Source organism: Nomascus leucogenys, chromosome 16 (assembly GCF_006542625.1).
Source record: "Nomascus leucogenys isolate Asia chromosome 16, Asia_NLE_v1, whole genome shotgun sequence".
In the NCBI taxonomy this organism is placed as follows: Eukaryota; Metazoa; Chordata; class Mammalia; order Primates; family Hylobatidae; genus Nomascus; species Nomascus leucogenys.
The window spans coordinates 15,516,846-15,539,268 of NC_044396.1; the positions used below are offsets into that span (position 1 = coordinate 15,516,846).

Genomic DNA, 22,423 nt, shown 5'->3' on the forward strand with positions numbered 1-22,423 from the left:
GTTAGGTTGGGTGTCAGAATTTCCTCCAGGCCAGGTTTGCAGAAAAGATTTACATAAAGAATGTATGGGATATTCTTGTAAGGTAGAGTCATTCCAGTCTATTCAGACTTGAAGGCTAGAAGGTCGACTAATTCTCCACATTCTCCCTCAAATGACCTTTCAAGTTCTCCTTCAGCCTTTCCTTACATAAAATGTATAATTACCCTTTCTGGCAGTTCATAGAAAAGTGCTATTTCCAACCCTTCTAGGCTGCTCTGGATGGAAAATGCCCTGGGTTCTCCGAGACTTAACACCCCACCTTGTGAACACGAGCAAGATTATTCTCTCTGAGCAGCTCTTTTCACATGTGATAAGCTTGGCAAGTTGCCCTGGTAAGTGTCAAGCCCTGAATGTTTTTGTTTTTGCCCTGGTGGTCCTGAGGAGTTACTGGAATACTTCTGGGGATCTGTTTATTATCAAACTCTTGGCCGACAGTGACATTGAGAAGAAGCAGGTAGAAACAGAGAGCAGGGCTCTGGACTGCATCGCGTTTAATTCTGATAGCAGACTCCCTGTCTGCCCTGGCCACCTTAAAGCTTCCTTCAGTCTTTTTTTGGTCCCTTTACTTTGTGTTTCTCAGTATTACAGGGCAATCTTGTGTGTGTGTGTGTGTGTGTGTGTGTGTGTGTCTGTCTGTGTGTGTTTGTGTGTGTGTGTGAGTGTGTGTGTATTTTCTCCCTTTTGCTCCCCAGAGAGTCTTGTCAAAACTCCTTATCTGTTGATGAATGAAAGGAATTTCTCCTGTGCGGGCGGGACCTGGTTAATGCAGCTGTGGCCAGCACGGGTGGGTCACCGAGCTCAGGGAGCACCAAAAGGCAAAGCCCACTGAAAATATCACAATTGCTCTTGTGCCAGGAAGTGCCATCAGCAAGCATTTTCCTCCAGGCAGATGGGGGGATGAGAAAAGGAAAGGCTAATAGAAGCAATCTTGAGTTAATTTACTCCACTGGGGAGAGAGAGACAGAGTACCATTAATGTCTTTCACGTTTGCAGCATTTACTCAACTTTGAAACTTGAAAACATGTGCTTAGGAGTTTGACTGTATTTTAGAGCCAAATGAGAATCAGCACCACTTCTTTTCATACAGGACTTTTTGGTTATTTAAACTGAGATTTCTTTTCTTAATTTCCTCCAAACTTCAATCATCTGAAACTTTTTCCAATTATGCAAAGCAAAGGAGACTAGGCTGCTATATCCATTACCACAAACATTCTATGATGCCTCAGTTATGTTCTTAGTGCCGATTGTATCTCACACAGTCACCTGCATGGTGTGATGACTCATTTAATATATAGTGAAAGATTCATTCAAGGAATCGGTGAATGGGTCCCTTTTCTGCCAGGAAGCTCTGGTGTATATGGCACCATTGGCCATACAAAGCCTAAAGACGAAACTGCTAAAGAAAGAAAGCAAGCTGTCCTGGTTTCACAATGTGACCTATGGGTTGGGAGGGGAGATGTCAGGGAAGCCACAGGTGGTCATTCAGTGATTCTGTTAAGATGCTCATTATGTCTGTTACATTCACATGATTAATTTATTAAGTACATGCAAATTAAGAATATGTAAGCAATTCACCCTTCTCACAGTCTAGGGGAAAGCCTTTAGGAGCGTAGTATGAGGACCATAGCACTTAAAATCAGGAGGTCTGGGTTTAAATCCCAGCTTCACTTCTTTTTTCATGTGATCAGCTTCACCTTAACCACGCTGAACCTCCAAATACTCATCTGCAAAATGGATATAGGAATAACAGCTACCTGACTTGCATATAAAAACTTTTTTTTTTTTTTTTTTTTGAGACGGAGTCTTGCTCTATCGCCCAGGCTGGAGTGCAGTGGCGCAATCTCGGCTCACTGCAAGCTCCACCTCCCGGGTTCACGCCATTCTCCTGCCTCAGCCTCTCCGAGTAGCTGGGACTACAGGCGCCCACCACCACGCACGGCTAATTTTTTGTATTTTTAGTAGAGACGGGGTTTCACCGTGGTCTCGATCTCCTGACCTCGTGATCCGCCCGCCTCGGCCTCCCAAAGTGCTGGGATTACAAGCGTGAGCCACCGCGCCCAGCCACAAAAACATTTTAACTTTAAATTTGTTTCAGTTCAGTCACTCATTTCCCAGAAGGACTTGTAGCACATATACCTCTAAACTAAAAAAAAAAAAAAAAAAGTTATTTATTTGAAAAACTAAAAAAAATCTTTTCAATAAAACAAACTTCTAGAAGATAGAAAGCTTATCAACTTTATTTTCAGGAAATAGAAAGTCTGGCCAGGCACAGTGGCTCACACCTGTAATCCCAGCACTTTGGGGGGCCAAAGTGGGAGGATTACCTGAGGTCAGGAGTTTGAGACCAGCCTGGCCAACATGGTGAAACCCCATCTCTACTAAAAATACAAAAATTAGCCAGGCATGGTGGTGGGTGCCTGTAATCCCAGCTCCTTGGGAGGCTGGGGCAGGAGAGTTGCTTGAACCGGGGAGGCGGAGGTTGCAGTGAGCCAAACCTGTGCCATTGCACTTTATCCTGGGCAACAAGAGCAAAACTCTGTCTCAAAAAAAAAAAAAAAAAAGGAAAGAAAGAAAAGAAAAAGAAAAAGAAAATTCTTTGCAAGAATCCTCCTTGTTCAGAAATAATTGCTTTTCTGAAATAGACTGTTTCCTGCCCCTTGATGTGCTGTCTACCAAACAGAATGAAGGGAGCATAGTTGTATTTCTTGTACTACCTGAATGACATAATAGTCGTATCATGTGATCAGTAATCTAGTAAATGAGAGGTAGACTAACAAATATCTTAGCCAACTCACAATCCAAGAAACATAGAGCTAAAAATAAAGTTCATCTATTTCTGCTCATTGCATTCAGAAATTATACTTTGGGTGATTGGGTGATTTTTATTCGGGGATGACAAAAAGACTAAGGATTTGGGGCTCATGTTCCCTTCTCCATTCCCCACTTAAACTTGCCTCTGCATCTGTTGGTAGATCTTGCATTGTTTGTTCCTCTGTTTCATTGACCTCTAAACTCATAATCTGAGAAAATATATTTCTAAAGAAAAAAATAAGCTTTTCTTTTCTGATAGCAGAGTTCTAATTCTTTTTCTCCTTTCTGTTAATTCTCGCCCAGAAGTCCTGACACTGGCCTAGTTCCTTTTAGTTATAATCTTCTGGGGTGTCATGAAGACATTTCAACTTGTATCTTTGCCTGTGACTATCCTATTTCAGTTCACCTTTTGGCAGCTTCTTGTGCTTTTCCTGCTTTCTCTTCTCCCAATCAGGCCTCACATTGTGCTAAGACAAATACAGCTGTGATGCTAGAACTGGCTGCTGCTCCTTTTGCAGGATGCAGTTTTATATCGAATGTGCCAATGGCCATGCAAACATGGATAGACTATACAGCAGTAAATAACCCCTAATCAATTGAGGTGTACCAAATATGACAAATCCTCTTATTGTCAGAGTCGCACTGTTTATGCTGAAGCAGACCTTAGAGATGTCTTCCAACTGCCTCATTTTATAGATGAGGAAACTGAACTCTAAAGAGAGGAAGAGTCTGGCAGAGGTTGTAGATAAGAGTTATTTATGACCTTTCAATGTAAATCTTGGACTTAGAACACTAATTTGAGATAACACAGATTTTTTTTTAAATAGAGAAATGAACAAGAGGCAAATAAGAAAATTTGGAACCCAAGTGGCTGGTATTGGGAAAGAAGTGGAAAATTGTTACGTGTGTAGTAAAAAGAAAGCATAGGAGAGTAGAGGCAAGACGTGTTCGAAAAGGAAATTCACCAGATAAAAAGTTAAGGATCTAACAACGAAAAATTAAAGTGCTTAATAAGGTAAACAGGTCCAAAACTGAAAGACCCAACTTGGGAAATTATGTAGACTGAACACTTTCAAAAGCCAATGATGAAAGGTTATTTCTAGGGATAAGGAAAAGAAACCTCAAGAGAAAAGCTCAGGGTGTTAAGAATAGCTTAAAAGAATGATTTGGGTGAAAGCTTGAAAGTGATTGCTCTTTCCTTAAGTGAGTTAGGGAAAATAGAGACGTAGTACAACTTTGTGCAGAAGTACTGTACAGTAGTTTGTAACCAGACTCGTTTAAATAAAACAGAGCTAACTACGCATGATTTGCTGACCTGTAAGCAGTGTGAAATCCAAGCCTCTACCTTCTGAGATAAGGTAGGTCTTGCAGCCTAAATAACTGGCTGAGCATGAAATTCTGAAGACCATGCTTTCATATGCAGACTTTGTTGTTCACTCTTTTAAGTTAGGAGTTGATGGTTGCATCTTTTGTTGTGAGTTTGGTCAATGACAAAATTAACAGCAGTAAAGAAGGGCTGCTAATCTTTTGAGGGTTACCTGTAAGTGAAAACAACACCAGCAATAAGTGGTCTAAATCTACTCTCAAATAATACCAGAAGCTAGTGATTGTGGAAACTTCGAGGTTATGTCAGCAATGCGCATTTCTGTTCTGATTCGCCACATGCATAAGCTTTGATGGAAATAATATACAGAAATCAGCTATGTTCTTTATTGCCTATGAGACTGACAGATCTTGTAAAATCTTCTCAAGAGTAAGGCAGGTGATGAAACACATGTTTACTATCATGAAAATATTCAATAACTATTTATAGAGTCCTTAACATTTTATAAGGGACCATAGAGTATTCAAATATAATTATGTAAAATTGAGTGAGTTTATAGTCTTTGTTGTGCTTTATAGATTTTAGCTGTATGTACCAAATAACAGCTTGCCTAGAGTACAAAGCTTCCCTTCTCTCTCAACAAGGTAGCTTTGGGGATTTTTGGACAAAGTAGTGTCACCATATAGGTGATGTTGCTAATTTAGTCTTCAGACAACATTTATTTAAAAAAAAAATGAAAAGAATCTAACAAGTAAGATAGCATTATGCTATACTACACTATAAATTATAGATATAAATAGCAATTTTTAAAAAGAAAAATGCCATCCATAATAACTATGTTAAAATCTGTACATAAAGTCAGCAAAACAAGGGAAAAAGATAGACCAGCGATACGAAGATGAATTATTCAGATTTACCAAGTGTCACTCACGATGTTCTGTTTCAAAGATTCACTCATTAATTTATTCCCTTAGATAATCTTATTAAATATCTACAAGGGACTTGACAGTACAAAATAACAGGACAATGTGTTTAGCCTCCAAAAAGCTAAAAATCTGGCAGTGAAAACTCTCTACATGAATATCTATGGTGCAATACATGTGGCAATGAAGGTTATAATCAACACAGAGAAGGGGAAAGAAAGGTGAGAGCTATTTCATAAAGAAGATGACATTTAAACTAAGACTTAATAGGAGAGGAGAATATTTGCAACTCAACAGAGTGGGGAAGGACATTCTGGACAGAGATAATAGCTTATACAAAGTCATCGAAGTATAATAGCATATTCCCAACTCACATATCTATGAAAACTTAATATGAGAGAGATGACATTAAAAATTAGTAGGGATAATATGACTATTTAATAATGCTGCTGAGAAATGAAGTATCCTTGTGGGGAAAAAATAAAGTTAAACCCCTACCTCACACTATACAGAAAAAAATAAATTCCAGATGGATGAAAAATATAAAAAGTTTAGAAAAAATATAAAAGATCTTATTTCTAACCTTGAGGTAGGGTAAATAAGAAACAAATGCACATACTGTTAAATAAAGTATATAGCTGAGTATATTTCAGTTTAAACCAATGTTACACAACAAACATTACAAATAAAGTAAGAAGATACTCCACAAAGCGAGAAGGGTTTCTGCAAAGCATAAAACAAAACAAATTATAATCCATAATTTTTAAGGAATGCTTACAAATTAATGAGAAATAAGACATAAGAAAACTCAGTAGAAAAATAGGGTGAATATATAAATAGTTAATTCACAGAAAAGAGAAAAAATATTGTCCTATAAGCATATGAAAGGTTGCCTAGCCTCCCTTACAAGGGGAAAACCACAATTAGATATAATTTCAGACTTATCAGTTTGGAAAAACATTAAATGTTTGATAGTGTCATATGTGAGCAAAATATATGAAACAGTAGAACTCTCATACACTGTGGGAGAATAAAAAATTGTTTGGAGAACAACTTGGCAATATCTAGCAAGTTTGAAGATGCATTTTTTTTATCTCATAAACTTCACCCCTAAATATACAATACAATGAACTCTATCTAGTAAATATGCCCAAGAGATCTGTAAAGAACATGGACTGCAGCATTTTAGTGAAAGTTAAAAGCTGAAACAAATAAATAAAACTTAAAACATTAATATTCATTAATAAGAGAAAGGATAAGCAGTCAAAGATGAATTAAGCTAGGCCTATGAGCATCAACACGAATAAAACTTAAAAATAGATTAGCAACCAAAAATCAAGTTTCGGGTTGATGATACCATATATAAAATATGGGAAAAAGCAAAACAATATTATTTTCTTTAAGGAGTAAGTAAATAAAAACATGCATGGCTGAAACTAATGAATGACAAATTCATGATCATGCTATCTCTGTAATGTATCTTTCTTTAAAAAAAAATTGACTCAGAGCAGATCCCTAGGTAGCTATGTTTGCTCAATGATTTTCTATAATTTTCTGTGTTCTCTTTGCTAGGTAATGTGGAAACAGGGTTCTCAATTATTTGTATGAAGCTCAGGAATCATCCAATGAGTTTTTTTAAGATTATGATATTTGCAACAGTTCTATAGTCGGTAGAGATCATAAGAGTGAAAGTGATTATGGAGATGGCTTATTCTTGTAACAGTAAGGGTGCCCCCCTGTCCATTGGTATACTTCTTTATTTAGTGTTCACTGTGCTTTGGCATCTTATTCCTAAACACTTTAACAGGATGAGACATCCTCAGCAGTTAGAAATGGGCTGATGCTTGTTGTAATTTAGGATCATGAAACTCGGTAATCAACAATTGTTTCACAGACTGGAAAGTTTCCTCATGTTCAGTAAGGCATGGAATAGAGACAGAACAAACCTCATGTTTGTTAGGTTTTTTGGACAGCCCCAAAAGCCATTTGAACAGGGCTCAGCATGGGCAGCTCAACTCCGTTCCACTTGGCATCATTGGGGGCATCTTGAAGCTTGGGCACTGGAGTCATGTGAAAGTTCACTAACTCACCTTCTTAGCAAATGATGCTGGCTGTCAACCAAGATATTACGTGTCAGTTGAAACACTTCCTCGTGGCCTGAGCTTCTTCACAGAATGGTGGCTGTATTCATTTTCTATCACTGTTCAAGAAATTACCATATATGTACTGGCTTAAAATAATTCAAATTTATTATCTTACAGTTCTATAGGCCAAAAGTCTGATACAAGTCTCACTGGGCTAAAATCCAGTTGTCACCAGGCTGTGTTCATTTCTGAATGAAGGCTCTAGGGGAGAATCTGTTTCATTTTCCAGTTTGTGGAGGCTGCCCACATTCCTTGGCTCATGGCCTGCTTCCTACCTCTTCAAAGCCAGCAACACTGCATCACTCTGTGCCTTCTTTCCATGATCACATCTCCTTCTGACTCTCTGCTCCCTCTTCCACTTTTAAGGACCTTTGTGATTATATTGGGCCACTCGGATAATTAAAAATAATTTTCGCATTTCAAGGTCCTTAATTTTATTACATCTGTCAAGTCCCTTTAGCCTTGTAAGGTAATATATTCACAGGTTCCAGGGACTAGGACATAGATATCTTTGGAGAGCCATGACTCTGCCTTCCATAGTGGCTGAGTTGCAAGGATGAGTGTCCTGAGACAGAGCCTAGCAGGTTCTGTATTACCTTTTCTGACCTAGCCCTTCAATGTGTGACCACGCAACATCACTTCCACCACAGTGCTATTTGTCATGGCATTCATAATGCCCACAAGGTTTCAAGTGGGGGAAGAATAGACTCCAACTATTGATGAGAGAGTGTAAGGTTCTGGAGGAGTATGTGGTAACAGAAATATGTTCTGGCCATTTTCACAAAATGCAACCTTCTGCACACAGTGTAATGGATGAAAACACTGGCTCTGGTGTCTAACTTTCTGTGGTAAAATCCTGGCTCTTAGTGATAATACCAGTGTACCCTTAAGAGAATCAATCTTTCCAATCTCAAGTTTTTTCATCTGTAATATGAAGATAACAGTAATACTATCCCAAAGGGCAAGTCATAGGGATTAAATGACAATATGCAGAATACTATAGAAAATGCAGAATTCTACTATGTAAAATACTTAGCCTGGTGTCTGGCTCACAGTAAGGCCTCAATAAGTGTTGCTAGCAACCAGCTGTATGAATTTAGGCAAGTTACTCAATCTCTCTGAAACTCAGTTTCTTCATATATAAAATAGTGATGAGAGTACTTATTTAACAGGATTGTTGCAAAGATTAAAGGGTAGATAATAAGCATTCAATAAATACTACATCGATATAATCATAATTATATGCATATATATTTAGAATTATATATAACTCTATGTATACTTATAATAATAAACATGATGGATTTTTCCTAATCACTATCCCAAGAAAGCAACATCATACTACAAAATTTAAAAATAATTAAACCATGAGACCATACGTGTGAAACTATTAAGAACCTCAAAATTATTTGTTACATTTAAGTTTTTAATGACGTTTTTCAAATATGTACTGCAATAAAGATTATCAACCAAACAGCATTTTGAACATTATAGCAGTATAAATATGTACTCTGATTGATCATAAACCAATGACATTGGGATCTGCTGGCTGTGGTTTAACAACAATATTGATAAAGAAATGGGGTCACAAAGATGAGGGAAAATGGTCACTGTGAGGCTTGGGTGATTGTTAATCCAGTCCAGGCTGTAAAGGACTCAGAGAGCTATATCTGTCTAAACTCACTGAACCCAGCCAAGACTGCTTGGAGCAATGCCCTAATTACACTTTGATTAGAAAAGCACCACTCAGAAACAGACTCCAAATTAAGTCATTGTTGTTCTTTGGTAAGTTCTCTTAGCACTACTAGGTATGATCTGTATAAACCCATGAAACAAAAGATACACTGTTTTTTAAAATTTCTGAAATGCCTTGTCTTTCTTGTCTTACTGAAGCAGAAAGTTCTTTTTCAAAAATAAGGTTGTATATGTTGGAGGAGAGCCAGAGTTGGCAGGTGCACACAGCTCCTCCAGGATGTTGCAGGATCAGGGCTCTGTGATGTCACCAGTAAATCCACTTCCCATCAGGGTCAGCTTCACAGGAATGACCAGTGCAGTTGCACATGGCCACTGGCCCAGAAGCATCTGGGCTTGCCGTTCTATGCTCTGTAGTCACAGTCTTGAAATTACTGATAATTTTATCTTTGAATTTGGAATTTGTAAATGAAGTCTGCTGGAACAATAGAACATGGGTGACTGCAGAGGGATGGTGGCTTAGAGATTCACTCATGTGAGTGCTGCCACCTGTTGCCTCCCCTACTTTCCAGGGACAGGTTTTGGTAGCCATGTTGCCACCATCTGGAATTTGGGCCCCACAATTTCCCCTTCCCACCCTGCTACATTGACACCTTCAACCAGGAGCAAGGGCAGGACAGCAGGGGGAGGCCAACATCCTGCCACTAACTGCCACCCCTGGCAGGTGCCTGGGGAGGACACAGGAAGGGGTGGGGTCGGGTGAGCCTGCACCCCATAGAACCTTGGAGTATTGCAGCAGCTCTCCTCACCCAGGATTAGCAGCACCACAGAACATTTGATAAGCAACCTGGGGGGAGGCCTCTTACCTATTCCTGATCCAGGTGCCCAGTGTGTCCCCCCATGGAGGTTGGACTCTCTCAGGACCTCCCATCCATCGTGACTGGAGTGATGGGTGTGGAAGAGGGAGATTGACAAATTGGTCTGGCCGCTCAGCAGGCTGTGTGTATTCACCTGCCTGAGGGATTGCAGTGTTAAAAAGTCAATGAAAAACTTCATGAGAGGTCAACAGGGAGACCTTGGAAGAAAGGAAAAAGTTTTATATTTTTTAACTTTTAGTAATACTTTCTTCCTGCATTTTGAACAAAGGGCTCCTATTTTCATATTGCACTGGGTCCTGCAAAATATGCAGGCAGCCTTACTTTCAATAGACGGGTGAATTTTCTTAATTTCTTTTAACTATAAGCAGCGATGGAAGTGAATTCAGACACAGCGCGGGGACTTGCTATGCCTACTAGAGAGGAGCCAATTCCGCAGGTCTGAATGGCAACAATTCTTAAGGTGATCAAATATGGCTTCAATACTGAGCTCAATCCGCTCTCTTAAAATAGTCTTTAAATTGGCCGCTGGCCGGCAGTCTCCAATTAAACTCCCATTCTGATTCATTTCTGTGGTTTGCTCTTGGCACTTTTTTAACTGAAAGCAGACTTGTAATTGGTTAAAACTGCATAATGATTTTATGGATTTTTTTTTAAGTGCTCCTCACTTTTAGCTGTTTCTCTTTTTTCTCTTTTTAATGGCTTTTGTTTATTTGTCACAACAGTGATAATGATATAGCTCATCTCATATGTAGGTGAAGTAGTTGAATCTTAGGGACCCCATAAAGAATCCAGGATCTTCCCCCAAATATCCTGGTATCCCTCTCCTAATGGCTTGGTTTTTTGTATTAAAGAGTTGTCCCTGGTAAGCATGAATAGACTCCTCCTTTAGACTTGAAAGGACAGAATGTAACATGAGTTGATTTTCCACGGGATTTTCAAATCACACCCTAAGATCAAGCTGGATAATAGTGCAAACTTCCCCAAAATGAATTTTGTCACAGGTGTGTTTCTTTTGTCCAATATTGGCTTTCCACAAGTCAATAAATATCATGAGGTTTTAAATAATATTCTTTCCACTCATATTTTATGATCTTACAAAATCTGAGCAGGTTTTGCCTATTACAACGTATGTATTCTTTTTCTTCTTCATTTCTTCACTATATTAGCCACATGCTTCAGAGAAGGAGTCACACATTTGAACTAAAAGTGCTGGCAACCTTTTTATTTAACCTCATACTTTAATTTTAATGACCAATGGGTGGTAGTAATAAAGATGTTAACAAGTAGCTTGAAGAGGAGAAGAATAAAGCTGACAGGATTTGCTGGTAGATTAAAGTTGAGGGAGAAGTGAACAAATAGACATCAGGAGGACCCATAGGTGTGAGACCTAAGCATCTGAGTTGATGAGTGCCCCATTTACTCAACTGGAGAAAACTGGCAAAAGAACTGGTTTGGTGTAGGGGCAAACCAAGGATTCTGTCCTCAAGATGCCTTTTAACATCTCAGTGGAGATGTCAAGGATGCAGTTAGATACAAAAATTTGGACCAAAGTGGAAATGTCATAAACATACAGATGTGGGAGCTGAAACAGCGTGTAAGTTTTATGGAAGGTCATGAAAGCTAATGTGATCACCAGGGGCCAGATTGCTCTAGCAAAGAACAGCAGGTTGGGGCCTATGAGGCAGCCCAATTTCTGCTGGTAAAACAGGAGCACAAGCAAAGGGAACTGTAGAGGAGTTCTCAGAGAAGGTGAAAGAGAACAGGAGAGTATAGCGTAACCTCAGTCTACAGGAGAAAGACGGGGCTTCAAAGAGTGTTTGGTCAACTGTGTCTAATGGGAGAGGAGTCAAGAAAGCATGGGAAAGAACTGTGGGATTGACTTTAGAGCAGTCACTGATGATCCTGAGGAGAGAAATTTTAGTGGAGTAGTAGAAAAAGATGCTTAATTTGAAAAGATGAGAAGAGAGACTATATATAACACTTTCAAAAAGTTTTGCTGGAATGGAACAAAGATGTTGATGGTAATTGGAGTTGAACTCAAATTGTTTTAGTCCATTATAAAATGTTAGCTATTTAATAAATAAAGTTAGCTATTATGGACTGAATCGTGTCCCCCCAAAATTCATATGTTGTAGCCCCAGCCCTCAATGTGACCGTATTTGGAGATAGGACCTTTAAGGAGGTGGCTAAGGTTAAATAAGGTCATAGGGTATGGCTGAAATCCAATAAAACTAGTGTTCTTATAAGAAGAGGAAGAGATACAAGATCTCTCTCTCTCTCTCTCTCTCTCAATGTGTACACAAAGGAAAGGCCGTGTGAGGACACGGGGAGAAGGAGAGAAGTGACAATTCAGAAATAAAAGCTTCAACAGAAACCAATCTTGCTGACACCTTGATATTGGACTTCTAGCCTCTAGAACTGTGAGAAAATAATTGTCTCTTGGTTAAGCCACCCAGTCTCCCATATCTGGTTATGGCAGCCTGAGCTGACTAATACCATAGCTTACATGGTGTACTTATGAAGTATAGTTTAAAATTAAAGTATTTTTAATAGTTTCATATTGCTTAAATGTTTCTCACTTTTCTGTTGATCTCAACCTCAATTTAGTATTCTTTTAACAGTTTCAACTGTATAGTACCCTCCATTCAACTGTGTATTACCCTCCATTTCAGCAAATGCACCAATATATCATCATTTGTACATGCCCAAAATCTCAGAGCCACCCTTGATTACTCTCTTTCTTTTATGCAACACTTATGAAAAAGTGCAGTGGCTCTATCTTCAAAATATAATCTAACCACTTCTGTTTTCCTTCACTTCCTCTTCCTGAGTTTTAGCTACCATCATCTGTCAGTTGAAAATCCCTACTAACTAATCCCCATATTCCACGCTAGCTCCTCTGCAGTGCCTTTCTGACATATCCCAAGTAATGCATCTAAAATATGAATCAAGTCTTATCTTACTTCTTACCTTACCTTCAACATGCAAATGGTTTTCCTTCTCACAGAATTAAGTCCAAAGTTATTGTGGCCACGAGGCCATCATGATATGGCTCTTGGCTACTTCTCTGTATCACTTAACTATTTTTTATATAACAAACAGTCTGAAAACTCAGTGGCTCCACACATTATTTATTATTATTTTGTGCCCGGAGCTTGGCTAGGAGTTGCCTGATCCAGGCTGGACTCAGGTAGGATTGCTTGGCTGGGTGGCTATCCTCCTTCAGGGACCAGAAGGCCAGCCTGAGCTATTCTTCTTACAGCAACGGGAGACATGCAAGAGAGAGAGCAGAAACAGGCACAGCTTCTTAAGATTTAGACTCAGCGCTGGCATATTGCCATTTTCACCTTGTTCTATTGACCAAAGCTAGTTGCAATGCAAAGTTAAGTCTAGGATAATATCCTAATCCCCTTTAGAGGAAGGAGCTACAACATCACATGGCAAAGGCTGTGCATCAGGGAAGAGTAAATAATTATGACCAGTAATATAGTCCACCACGTACTTGAATCCAGTTTCCTAATTTCGTCCTCTTGCTCACTTGACTTCAAGATGCACACTTGTCAATCAAGCTGCCATCTCAGGGCCTCTGAACTTGTGCTTTCTTCTACTTGGGGCACTTTTTCCCCAGATTATCACATAGCTCTTTTATGTTACTCTGGCCTCTATTAAAATGTCATATCCTCAAAGATTCCTACGGCCAGGATCAGCAAACTATGGCCCATAGACCAGCTCTTGCCTACTGCCTATTTTTGTAAATAAAGTCTCATTAGAATATTGCCACATCTATTCTATTTACTTATTATCTATGACTCCTTTCGCATTATAATGGCAGAGTTGAGTATTTGTGTCAGAAACTGCCAAAAGGCTTTAAATATTTACTACCTGGTCCTTTCCAGAAAATGTTGCCTACACATGCTGTATCCGATTATCATGCTTTATTTTTCTTCTCATATTTATCAGTTTCTGACATTATGTATTTGTTTATCTGTTTATGATTGAACTTCTTCTCTAGACTATAAGCTTCTCTAGGGTAGGGTTTTGTCATACTTACTGCTGTATTGCTAGTCCTAAAAATGTGCCAGGTACTCAGAATTGTGTTCACAACTCCTTTAAGTCTTTGTATAAATATCACTTTCCCAGTGAGGCTTCTCCTGAAAACCCGGTCATTTGGAAGCCATCTTCCCCTGCCCTACATATTTTCTTTACTTTATGGACCTTACTGCCTTCTTCCATACTACCTTTCTTAACAGTTTTATTGCATATTGTCTGACTCCTTTTATGACAATGTAAACTTCACAGGAACAGAAATCTTTATCTGAAATGTTTACATGGTATAGTGCCTGACAGAAGTGCTCAAGACATATTTGTTAAATGATGGATCAAATAGGAACCACTTTTTAGGAATCAAATTTAAATCTTTAAAAATTAGAGAATAAACTAAATGATAGGAGTTCATATTAATATCATTCTTCAGTGTTTAAGGGATCCTTGAGAAAAATCTCTAAATGAGACTCAAGTCCTGCAGCAGCACTCCCACCTAATGAGGTTTCTTTGTCACGGAACAGATGAGCCTAACAGCATACAGACCAGGCATGTCAAGGTTGTTGTGATCTTTTCTCAAAGGCACGCTGCCCATCAGCATCAAGGGTGAATGGAAAACATCAGCAAGTGTCCCGCTTAAAGCCCCTCTGTTTAGATATCCTGCTTACTAGCATCCTTCAGTATGCATATTTCAGTAAAGAGGGAGAAACTTCCTTTTATATTCCAAGTAAGGTAAAAGGAAACTCTCATTGAATTTCACCTTGGATCTAAAATTTGCCTCTAGGGGAACAATAACAGAAAGCGGGGGAGGTCAGAACTCTTCCCTCGCCTCACTAGGATGTTAGATGAATCATGAGAGTAGCTTTTCTGTCTCCTCTGTTGTCTCACGCCCCGCTCTCAGAGTGAGCAATGCCAACTGCGGAGTGAGGACCATTTGGAAAAATAAAGATTACTGTCTTTAGGAGGTTGGAGGCAGTTCAGGTAATAACCAGACATACCCAGATGAGTTGGGGTGAAGGGCTGGCTCTCATTCATGTGTGGAGGCTGCAGTGGAGCACTTCTAAGGGGCAGGAGCATCCTGCCTGTCATCTGGATGCCCTGTGGATTCTGCCCATTCCCCGAAGGTAACAAGAGGACATATAAAGCCTCATGTCACACAGCCTAGTTAAATAAATAGCTATTGGGTGGGAATTCGTTGACAGTAGTTTTATCATGACATGCTAAATGCTGCCAGTGCCCTGCCATATCTACTTGCCCCTAACACCCTGAGGTGCAGCAACCCAACTTCCAAATGCCAGCACCTGCTCTTTTTTGCCTGAAGGTTTTCTCTTGCTTCTGGAGCCTGCTTGACCACCTGCACAGACCAGAAATGCAGGGGGATTAACAATTCCTAGGAGCAGCCCTTAACCAATGACTGACAGAAGCTGGTGCATAAATACCCCAGCTCTCTCACTTGCCCAGTGGATTAACTCTTCCATGGACTCCCAGAGTTTTCCCAGTGATATCAAGCAGCAGTCCCCTGCAGTGTTGACTGGTTTGATAAAGTGATATTTGCTGTCTTCACTTTCATGTCTTACTCCCCCCATACCCACCTGCACTGGTGTTTTCTTTCACCTCCCAAATAAACTACTTGCACTCAAATTATCGTGTCAAGGTTTGCTTCTGGGGAAACCCAAACTAAGATACAGGTTTACCTAATTCATACTTATTTTTAGTTCCCTTTCTTAACTCAAATGTGTGTGATGATCTTATTTTTGTTTCAAATATTAGGGAAAATATGTTCAGCTTGAAAAGTCATATTCTCCTCTTTGAGAGTAGATTGAAAGCTTTGGGAACATTTGGCGTTAACCCTTTTAGTAACTTTTTAATGCTTAGTTATAAATGGATATATCATTGTAAGGTGAAAGAATAAACAAAATATCTATAGGTGTGTTAATTTTTAGATTTTTAATATAATAAAATATTTTAAAATCTGACGGCTCTTAAAATCCAAACCCTTAATTTTATGTTAAGCAGTATAGAGTTTGTGAAGTGACTTATCTAAGATCTCATTGCTAATTGCTTTTACAGCTGAAACCACAATTAAATTCAGATATTTCTTAAAAGTTCATATGAATTGATGTCTAGTCAAGTGCCCTATATCCATCCTCTCTTCTAGGCTTTTCCAGTTGTACCTGTTTTAACTTTTTTTTTAACGTTTAAGTATTTCTGGATGGTTCAGGAAAGGGAACTTTGTCTTTATTTCTTTGGCCTTTTCCTCCCTTGTAAGTGGGAGAGGGACAGCTTCATAACACGAAGAGGCTCCTTTTTTTGTGATTTTTAAGCTTACCTGAATAACCAGGGTTATTCCTTTCAGGCAAGAGAAAATGTTCTTACCTTCTCTCTCTGCTAATTTCTGCCACCACCAGCTGCAGACAAAGTCATCGTATCGTAGCAGAAGTAATGATCTGCCTCTTGGAACTCAAGAGAGACCCCTCTTGCCTCCCTAGAGACATGCATATGGCTGGTGTGCTTGTATACTTTAGCTCTGTCCCTGTACCAGATCCAGTGTATGCACCTCTCCAGAGACATTCATGCCTACTTGTCCCAGAGGCCTGGACCCTGTGACAGCCCTCACCCATAAGAATGGGTATGCCCTTTCCTGCAAGCAGAAAGCCGTGCAGCTGCTGCTGTATAGCCTCATCCTGTAACACTCCAGGTGGCCTCTGCCTCCTGCAGGGGCCAGGGTTGGGCTTCATTCAGCAAGGTTTCATCACATCATGTCTGCCTCATCAGGAGCCCCAGAAGCTGACCTAACCAAGCTCAGAGAGGTTCTGGCTTCCCAGGGGGCTGGCTGCTTAACACAGTCCAGACATGCCATCATCATAGATTTTGAATTAAAAATAGATTTTCAGTTGACACCATTTTGAACAAAACATATAGCATTGGTATTTTGCCCAGTTTAGAGACCGGGCATCAAAATAGAGAAAGCTTAATGACGTTCCTAGAATTACTTATTGTATTATCAATGGATTTGAAAAAAAATTACTTAGCCTCTTGATTTCATCTAACCTTGAGTTTTTCACTCTCCTGTGCCTGTTTTTGTTTGCTTTTCCCCCACTTTATCTGCAGAGAGATGCATAATGGTTCATTTCCTCCTAAAGAATAATTCATCTAGGGCAGTGGATGCTGCATACATCTGCGAGGCTCTTAAGTATCTCATGCATTATGTGGCCCAAATGGCTACATTAGAAAAAAAATTCCAATTAGTGGAATTTAAATATGGAATTTCTTTGAATAGCACTCCTCCTTTCATATGTTACAACATCCTGATCAATGGCACCAAAAAGCAAGAGGTTTCTCTTATTGCTATATATTTTTATTTCCCTCCAAATATCAATGCCACATCAACTGTTAATCTGAAAAACCTCATTTAATGTCAGCTTGCTCACAGTTATGAAAATTCAGGTAATGTATTCCTGTTACTAATTGTATTTGAGAAAGTGTTATTAATTTCATATATCAAGTTCGTAGTGGCCATCTGTTCCCTCCGAACTGCTGCGTCTCCCTCCATCTGCCCTGTTTTTCTTCTGCTAATCGGGTGGCAAGGGCTCAGATGATCGGGAAGTTTCTCCCTGACTTTTGATTTGTCACTCATCATCAAGCCAGCTGTGCATTTGTAACAGCCTCCTCCAACGGGTGGTGGTGAATTTAAATCTGTCTGGTTTTCTTTCTTTTTTTTTTTTAATAAAACTTTTTTGTCAAAAAATGTTTAAAGGGAGCCAGATTGTATTTTCTACACTGTAAAATGTGCTTTGCTGCCACTAATTTGGCTGCATCTGCACTCTCATGAATATAGATGAAGGTACATGGCCAGGATATTATTAGGGACTGCAGCAAGCAGGGAAGAATTTTAAATGCGGCAAGATACCATGGTTTAGATTTCTGAGAACATTAGGACAAACTAACGTGAAACTGCTGACATTTGCTAGCTTTAAGTTCAAGATGAGTTTTTGAATCTTAACCACAAAGATTCTTCTTTGGATATTTTTGCTTGTGTGAGGTTGGGCAGGGGAAAGAGTTATGAGAAGGATTCTGGGAGAGTGTTATTAAGTGGAAAATGTTTTCATATCGAATTTCTTCACCTTTTCTCCCATAAATCATGAAGCCAATGTGCAAGTGATGTGTCTGAGTTTACATCTCCTAATTGAGCAAGAAGGGTACAACAGTAGCTAACATCAGGATTTTCCAAGCAACTTGGACTCACCCTGTGGGATTGGATATTAAGCCTACAGATTTAGAGACTTGAAGACGAGCCTAAGATGATAATTATTTATTGTTTGTAATTGTTTACTATATATTTTAGTGCTAATAACAGGTTATTACTAGTAAATATTTACTAAAATGTCATTCATCTTTTCTGATACACATTTTCCCCAAAGTCCAATAGACAATTGCACTACTCATATGTTTATGAGGATTTAAAAAGTTTTATTTTGCCTTCAAAATGAATCCATATAACTTGATATAAGAAAATATTCAACCCATATTCAATATACTTTTATGGAGTGTTCACTTTTAGGAACAGACAGAAACTTAAAATAATGGAACAATATCTGTTCCTCAAGAAACTTACAATCTAGTTACTATACAACGTGATAAGGTACTCAATAACGTCGCCAATGTCGCTGCTAATAAACAGCGAAACAAAGAGTGCCAGATACAAACACGTACAAATCTTCGTAAGAAGAAACATTTTGATTTGCATTAGCTCTAAAACAAAGATTTCTGATTTCTACTACATATCTAATTAGTATTTTTTAACATTAAAAAGTAAAATTTAATCTTAAGTTTTTTTTCCCTTATAATCACAGTACTTCAGTAACAAAAAGAATTGTCATCCTTGCTTTAGAGGAAAAAGAAAAAAACTCTTCAGCATGGTATGGTTTAAAAAAACCCTGGGAATCTGCATTTCAAAGTGCAGAGTCTATACTTTAGTACCTGTTAAGGGATGAAGTGTGTCCTCTAAAAAATATGTTGACATCCTGACCCTTGGCATCTAGGAATATGACCTTATTTCAAAATAAATTTGGGTCTTTGTGGATGTAATTAGGTTAAGATGAGGCCAGACTGGATTAGCTGGACCCTAATCCAATGGAACTGCTCTCCTTATAAGGAAAGGAGAAGAGACACAGAGAGGAGATATGCAGGGAGAATGCCTTGGTACAATGGAGCCAGAGGCTGGCTGATGAATTTACAAGCCAAGGAACATGCAGGATTGCCAGCAACCACCAGAAGCGAGGGCAGGAAGAGGAAGAGGATCCTTCCCTAGAGCCTTGGGAGAAATGTTGGCCCTGCTGACGCCTTGATTTCAGACCTCCAGACTCCAGAATTGAGAAAATCATTTCTGTTGTTAAGCCACCAAGTTTGTGGGAATTTGTTACTGCAGCCCTAGGAAACTAATCCAACACCATAATGCAATTTAAGAAATAGAAACAAGAAGTTTGACCACTTCCTTTTTTTATAATTTCTAAAATTTGTATTTAATTATAACAGAGAGAGCCAAAAGACCTCATGCTTCTTAGTGTCATTAAGGAGAGCATCCACTGACATTTTAAAGTTTTTGAAACAGTTTTCTTTCTTAAAGGTATCATCGGAAAAGCAAAATAATTGTGTGACTGTCAAGTATTTTTGAATTGCTAGAGTTAGTGATGTTAGAAAAATGACAGAAGAAATTCCAGATCTAAATTATTTCAAAATACAATGAGAATTTAATATTTTGCGTCAGCATAACTGCTTTAACCATCTCTTTTTGGGAAAATTATGTCCCTGTTTTTTCCCCTAAGGATTTTCCTTTTCCTAGGGATGCTGCTACCAAACCAGAATCGAGTTCCAATTCAATTGTCCACTTTGACTTTTGATATCATTTATCCATTTATGAAAACCCACTTTGTATACCTACTTCTCAACTAAAAAGCAAACAAACAAAAATTCTGAGATACCACCATGTGACATCCTCAAGAGAATTTTGAGGGTTTCCAGACCTGTCTAGATCTTTAAGAATAAAAAAATTTAAACATAACCTAAGCATCCTCATTTTCTCTTGCTTGGTGCCTGTTCCCCAGGTCTTTCTCGCTATGCCCAGCAATACATTCCCCGGAGATAATGTGATGGCCATTGCCCTTCCTCATCATTTAGGTCTCAATGATGTTTCCCAACTCCTTTAGATTAGTTTTCGATTGATGTCAGTACTTGGTAGTTCTAAAAAAATGTAATCTTTGAATTGTCCTAAATGTTGTCCTTTCTATACAACCTTGCAAATCAAAGTGGGGTCTGGAGACCAGCAGTGTCAGTATTAACTGGGAGCTTGTGAAAAATATAGGCTCTCAGGCCTCTGAATCAGAAAAAAAACATTTTCAATAGGTTGTCCATGTGATTTGAAAGTACTTTGAAGTTTGAGAAGCAGAGCTGCATAACACATTGTTTTTCCCTGCAAATTTCCAAAGCAACATCTTATCATACGATTATGTTCTGGGTCACAGAATGACTCTCTTTGGGACAGCCTGTTTCTATTTTGATAACAGTATCCCTCTTTTCTCTTTATGTAAATCAAAATCCTTTAACATTTATGGAATTTGTATGTGAAGAAAAGGATAGAAAAAGGCCCCAGAGCATAGGTATTACCCTACAGTATTACCATTGATGCTTCCCTGCTGCACCATGTTCATTTACACCAAGACCTTGGAATATCATTAATGATATTAATAGAATATACATTAACAACACAGAAGGGAAGACCAGGCCCATTGAAGCGATAGTTCTGTTTCCTTTCCCTAGGTAGATAATGAAGTAGATTCACTTTTCCCATGACACTGGGCTGCCTGATATTTTGCTGTGTTACATGACGTGCTTCAGCATGACTAATACAGCCCAGCTGGTCTCAACAGCAGGAAAATGTGTCGTGGGGGGAGGGGTGATATGGTGAGGAAGTCACGCCTGCGCAGGCAGAGGAGGATCTGTTGTGTCTATGAGTGGATTGGGGGTGGGGTGGGAAGAAAGAATGAATGAAAGGGGGAAAACGAGAAAATCCCAGGAGTTCTGGAGACTTGAAATTTTTCAAGCTGTCGTTTACCTTTGCAAAGTTGTGGTTGGTGACTGTGTTTACAGGCTTGGATCTGTAAACAGCACATGTGCAAACCGTTAGCTATTGTTTTGAAAATGACAGTATGGCCAATAATTTCAATTTCAGTGTTTAAGCGTGAACCAGATGACGCTATGTTTTATTTAAAACTGGGCATGTATCATGAAGGTTGGAAACTTGTACCTCTCAAACACTTTTATATTGTGTAGTGTGCCATATGTTGCCTGCTTTCAGGTTTTTAAAGTGATTGCCTACTGCCTCAAGGTAGCTTGTCTCAAGATTATAATCCAAATCTTGCCTGAGGGCAGAAAAGAACCCATTAATTTAACAGTACACTAATGGGATTGGTATAAAGGTGTTAACTGTATTCAATATTCCTTAAGGATTAGGTTGAATGATAGTTTGGTTAAATAAAAAAAAAGGGGGGTAGAAAATCAATATAAAATGTATGGGGCCACATAAAAGATTTGACCGATGTGTTTTAAAATTGTCTAAAAAATAAATTTAAAAAACCAAACTCGTTAGCTGCATGAAATCATTTCTAACTTAAAACTCTTTTTAAAGTCTTAAATTACAAACTACATCTTCCTTATTTTACAACTTTGGATGGAAACCAGTTTCTTTTTCCCTATTTATTCTCAATAAAGACAAGAATGAACGCTAACATTTGCTCTGACTTATCCTGGGTATATATTCAAGAAAGTTGCTGCATGCATATTCTAGTTGAATATTTAATTTCAATGAGATTTGGTCTGGTCATTGAATAAAAGATCCCTGCCCTCTTGAATTGCTTTTAAAAATTTGTATCTGATGTCTGGCTGAAGGGAGAGGTACCTAGCTCTGAAATTATATCCACCAGCTAAATGCAATTAGCTTGTGTGATCCTTGACCTTTATGGAATGTGAGACTTTGTTCTGTGTGGTGAAGATGTGGGCAGCAGGGAGAGAGAGGCACGAGTGGGTGAAGCCTGCCCATGCTTTAATAAAGGTCATACAAATTTCTGTGTCTTCCTTAGAGGAATGTTGCTCTAATCTTTGGAACTCCAAGGCCTAAACTCATCTAATTCTTTATCCTGTGCTGGCTCCAGAGGCATTTTACTTCTAAGAATCCAATTGTATCTCCCTCAGAGGAGGCACACGTTAGCTCCCTCATCATCTTCCACCTCACTAAGTAGTCATCCAAAATACCATTACTGCTTAATTCATTTAATACTAGTATCCATGTTCAACTAATATGTTCCTTTAAAAAAATTGGCAGTTGTTTATAACAGGATTTCTTGTCAGGTAATAACATCTAGATTTATTTTAGAATCCCTTTTTTGTTAGCGTAAAAAACAAAACCCAGCCAGGGCAGAAGATTAGGTTTCCCTCTAGGCAGGGTTCAGACAGTTTCTTCTTTGTGTTTAGCTCTCTTCTTTTGTAAGATGTGATCGGCAGCCTGTATTTGGAGGC

General features: G+C 38.8%; 1 long non-coding RNA gene across 1 annotated transcript in view; it reads left to right on the forward strand.

Moving 5' to 3' along the window:
• The window catches only part of LOC105737652, a 90,110-nt gene that overhangs the window by 27,285 nt on the left and 40,402 nt on the right, over window positions 1-22,423 (forward strand). Inside the window, exon 4 of the long non-coding RNA XR_004026249.1 lies at window positions 249-371. This is a non-coding gene — a long non-coding RNA (uncharacterized LOC105737652). The remainder of the gene's footprint in view (window positions 1-248; window positions 372-22,423) is intronic.